General features: G+C 39.9%; 1 long non-coding RNA gene across 1 annotated transcript; it reads right to left on the bottom strand.

Annotated features, from left to right (window-relative positions):
* Window positions 1–1,167: 1,167 nt before the first annotated feature.
* Window positions 1,168–5,044, bottom strand: LOC121938327. Its single transcript, XR_006105265.1, has 2 exons — window positions 4,906–5,044; window positions 1,168–2,538 (listed from the first exon to the last, which is right to left on the bottom strand). It is a non-coding gene; the product is annotated as an uncharacterized LOC121938327 (long non-coding RNA).
* Between the last annotated feature and the right edge of the window lie 149 nt (window positions 5,045–5,193).

Genomic DNA, 5,193 nt, shown 5'->3' with positions numbered 1-5,193 from the left:
ATTATTATTTATTTATTTGGGTTTTTTATTTATTTATTTATTTATTGTTATTTTATTTCATTTTTTATTTTCATTTTTTTCAGGAACATCAAGTAAACCATTTGCAATTATTATATATCTGCTGTGCAATAATTCTCCTCCTGAATTCCTGTGTCATGTCCAGGAGTTTTTATACATATTTATTAGGTCTCTCTCCTTTGTTTTTATGTTTTTGACCTGAGCCATGCTGCTCTGCTTCTCTGATGTCTTTGCTGAATGATAATAAAATGAATCTTGCATGTTAAGTTAACGTTTCCCTGCATTAATTTTTTTTCTGACCTTCCAGTGTGATGTGAGCGCGTCGGGGGTGTCAGCCTATAGAGCCGCTGCAGGCTGCAGGACCCTTTCACGGCATCAGACCACACTGCGAGGCCGCGAAGCTCGGACCGCAGAAATAGGCCACGTACGGATAATGGAGCTGCAGGAATTAGGCCAGGCCGCCGCACTTCCATAACGATGACCGAGCCATCCATCAAAAGAGTCTCTGCGGTGTCGAGCTGATAAGAGAGCCGGTTGAGCCGTCGCCACCCAAGATGAATTATATCACTGAAGTGAGCTGTACCAAAAAAATACACTTCCATATAAAATTAGACCTGCACGAATTTCTAAAGGCTGAAAACATTTAAATAACACTGTCAGATAGCTGTGATTATTATTATTCACATGTATATGCTTGTAAATATTTCATTTCCCCACAAAGATTAACCCTTTAAAAACTAAGCAAATTAGCTTTCTTTTTTTTTCAAAAAAGTAAAGAGTATGGCCTGAAAATTGCAAGAAATTAATAAAAAAGTTACCTGAAAATAAGCAGAAGAACATTAGCAAGGAATGAGTTAAAAGTTTTAAGAATATTAAAATAAGAAACAAAAATGTTATATAAATGTTGTTTTCTGAGCATTTTTTCCTGTTTTTGGACAATATCAAATAATCACCCCTTGTTCATTTTTTGTGTTTTTTTGTCAGCTTTTACTTTACTCCTGCGGGACACTTCTTACTTAGTTCTTCTTAATGTTTTTTTTGCATTTTTTCAAAGGAAATCCACTGAATTTTCTCGGGTTTCAGAGGGTTAAATGCTCGAGCTCCTCCGTCATAAAATCTAAAAGGAGACACACACTTGAAAAAACCGTTTTTGGTTAACTTTTATTCATATATATATATATATTTATATATATATATTTATATACTCATGTGTTTGACTGCCACTGTTAAAAAGTGTGACTCATCACATTATCACCTGTAAGCATAAATAATAGCTTTTTTTTCTCTCTTGAAACCTGGGAAATAAACCAACTGAAAACAGTTACGGGTCATTTTCAGCACCATTGAATAGTACATTCTCTATATTGCATCAGGATATAAAAATATACAGATATAGTGTTTTATTTTCTTCTTGAAAACATTCTTTCCGTGTTGTTCAATGGCATTGAAACAAGAGAGGAAGAAAAGACCCCACGCTGACGATGAGGATTGTTACCGTTATTGTCGTCTATATTATTAATCCTTAGCAGATCCGCACTGCTCCGTCCATCCATCCGTTCACAGCACTTTTAAAACATCAGTAGCAGCCACACGCGGGAGAGACAAATTAAATAAAACACAAGTTAGAGGGGCGTCCTCTGAGACATGTGACGCTCACAGTGCCACCGGCCTCCCAACCACCGAAGGAGAAAAAAAGCGAGTGAAGGAGACGCTGACAGAGACGCGGGAGTGTCGGAGAGGAAGGGAACGCCGTGAACACCAAGCAGGCCGGTGGACTGAAGGCTCCTCCGAACCGCGACCGGTCCTCTTACAGTCACTGAGCATGACGTACCCACAGTCCAAAGCGGTGCTGATGATGATGATGCTCGTAGTGCTGGGGTAACCACCCCAAAAACCACACCCCCCCCAAAAAAACATAAAAAACAATAAAAATTCAAAGCAGAAAAAAAAGGTCAAAAATTGCAACATGTGAGTTTTAATGGTTTGAGGCAAACGAGAAGATGAAGAAGAAGAAGAAGAAGAAGAAGCGAAGGCGCGGTCAGGACGAGAGTCTGCAGTGCATAGAGAGGGACAGATTCACCGGCTGGTCGGTCAGATGGGATTATTGCCCTGTGTCAGCCTCGCACACTCACACACACACACACACACACACACGGTAAACACACGCCGCCACCGAGAAAGAGCAAGACACGAGAGTAAAGACAGAGAGAAGGACAGCAGGGCTGGTGGATCAGGTTCCTGTGGTTTCCAGAGTGTCCCCCTCTCTGCGGAGAGAAGCAGCCTTCAGGCTGGTGTGTGTGTGTGTGTGTGTGTGTGTGATATATACGTCCAAATACAAGTCCAAAAACAGGCCTGGCTCCACCAGCACTCTTTTACTCCATCCATCTGTCCGTCAGTCAGAGTGGTGCTGTGGCCCGCCCGTCCTCGAGGACGCTTCACATCCGCGAGGACGAAGCCAGCTCGTAGAACAGGACGTAGGCGTCGCTGCTGCGCACTTGGCTGGAGGACATTGGCGTTACTCTGAACGGAGAGAGAGGGAGACAACCAGAGTGTAACGGTGAAATAAAAGAAAGTCACAGTTTAAACTTCAGCTCAAAAACACGAGAAAACGCTTGTCTCAGTTTCACAAACTGCAAGAAACTGTCAGATTTAAACAATTATTTCATAAAAGCTAAAGGGAAGAAACAAAGCCAGTGAAAAATGTCTAAGGAAAAGTAAAATCTAAGGGAAAACTATATAATAATCACTATTAAAGATACAAAATTATGCCACAAAATTCTTTTTTTTTTTGTTTTTTTTTATTTTTTAATTTTTTTTTCTGAACAGCACTAAATGATACAGAACATACAGTAATATAGATAGTTCAGCTTCCCTTGCTGTTCAGGGTTTTTTTTTGTTTTTTTTTTTCCCCTGAGATGAAATCTTAAAACTATTAACAATTTAGGAGAGATCATGTGTACATATATCAGCTCGATAAGATACTTCACAAGGAGACCTGTCAGCGCAAATAAAAAAAACAGATAAATAAATTAAATTAATACTAATAAAAAGAAAACGGTAACATAAAACATAATAAGGTCATCTATCCAATAAATTCCACAAAATCTGGTCGTAAAGGTTTTACATATTTCACCCACTTGGTCCAGAGACCAATGACAGGCAGGCAGAGGTTTGGATACCAAACATATATTTATCAGAGCGCTTTGCCTGGAAATCAACACGTCCTAATGCACGTTAATTTTGGGTATGTGTTTTAATGCTCCGTGAAACTGTGTCCAGAAAGGTCGAATCGCTGGACAGTCCCAGAATACGTGCCAATGATTGGCTTCCCGAATCCCACACTGTCTCCAACATTTAGCGTCCCCTCCAGTAAAATGTGCCTTCTGCTTTGGTGTCACAAAATTCATTTTTAAGCACTTTTTCTGGGTTATTTACATTTATTTATTTAATGTTTTTTCCGTTTTCCTATATCACTTCCTATTTTTGTGTGTGTGTGTTTATGGGCTTTTTTTTGACTAATTTTCTTTTTAATTTTAATTTTCTTGCTAATTTTTGGGACATTTTTTCTGCCATCTTCCTGTGCTTTTTAAATAAATCAAGCCAGGTTCAAGGTTTCAAAGGGTTAAGACTGAGTGTTTCACACCACAGTTCCCATCATCCTTTGGGGGTAATTGGAAACTACGTTGCCACGTGAGTCAGTTGGCACAGCGTTAACAGCGTACACACGTGCTGCAGTATATAATGCATGTTGAGCTATCAGAGACAAACACATGACGCGTGCGGTCATGTGAAGAACGCCGCGTTCTGCACGGTGACGTCCTGAAGCTCTGCTGCAGCGTTTCTCCGCGATACGATAACAGAAAGTGATCTGTAATATCAGCAGTGTGCGATTCAGTGAGAATCAGAGGCAGGAAGGAAGAGGACGGAGGGAGCGACCGCATGCTCACGAGGCAACAAGGGAGGATTATAAGGCAATTCAAGGACTTCTCAAGGACTTTATTGCCTTAACTTAAGGACCTAACACGGCACAGTTTGGATCCAGATTAATTCCTGTTACACTGAGGGTTTTTATAATGAGAACGAGCATGTAAAAAAAGTAAAACAAATATATCGAAAGAACTTCAGTTTCTATTCTTGTACAAAATATAAACAATCAAGCACTATTTATGACTGTTTTAAAAACTTTCAAGGCCTTGATTTCCCCCCTAAAATCAAACAACTAAGGATTTTGAGGCCCCGTGCGATTGTCTGCACCTTCTCACACTGCTGCCGTTTACTCGTTTAACTGTTCCCGTCTGAACCACAGCGTTGTTATGGTAACCACTAATGTGCTGTTTTGATGTGGTAAAAGATTCGTTGTTGACTAATGATCTCGTCCACATGGTGCTGTTATGCAGTTGATAAGATCTCGGTAACAAATATTCTTCTAATTTCTCATCAGTCCTCCTAACAGTCTGGGTGTGTTTGGTTCGTATGTGTGTTTAGGTTTTGTGTTTGAAGAGTTCGAATGAGCAGCTGTCATATTTATCGATATACAGCAGCTACGTTTGATTTAACTGTCGCGTGACACGACTGTAATGAATCATACTGCTGTATAATTAGATAACGATGGGAGCAGTTTGAGTGAGTGGCGTTTTCTGCGATCAATAAACTATTTTTTATTACTTTATTATTGTACTGAAGGCAGCTGGTCAAATCAAACTCTAATGATCAGCATCAATCATGTCTTCATTTTTAATGTGGTATTTTTGTGTTTGCGGACGTAGAAAAATAACATCATGCCCGCTGTATTTAAACTCCCAGATGTCAGATCAGTATTTTACGGTTACCTGTGCCGTCACACGCGTTTCTTGTATTTTTGTTATCGTGACAGGTGTTTGGACGTACCTGGAGTCGTTAAACGTGTACCATTCTCCCGAGTTGGGATTGCGACAGTAGGCTGTGTAGTGGCCGCCCATAGTGGTGCCTGAGTGGTTGGACACGGCGTACAGGTTGTACACTGCGTTTACTGCGAGAGGACAGACGCAGAAACACAGTTAAAGTCTGCAAATACTCGTTCTTTTACAACAACACGTACTAGAAGATCACAGTTTCTCAAGAATTATAAATAGTATTAATTATTAATTTGCACTGCTGCACAATGTAAATAAATAATTATACTAATAACAATACTAC

The sequence above is a fragment of the Plectropomus leopardus genome, unplaced genomic scaffold (genome assembly GCF_008729295.1).
Source record: "Plectropomus leopardus isolate mb unplaced genomic scaffold, YSFRI_Pleo_2.0 unplaced_scaffold29177, whole genome shotgun sequence".
NCBI classification, from domain to species: Eukaryota; Metazoa; Chordata; class Actinopteri; order Perciformes; family Serranidae; genus Plectropomus; species Plectropomus leopardus.
Note: the sequence above shows the minus strand (reverse complement) of the source record. Positions and strands in the feature narration are given on the sequence as shown.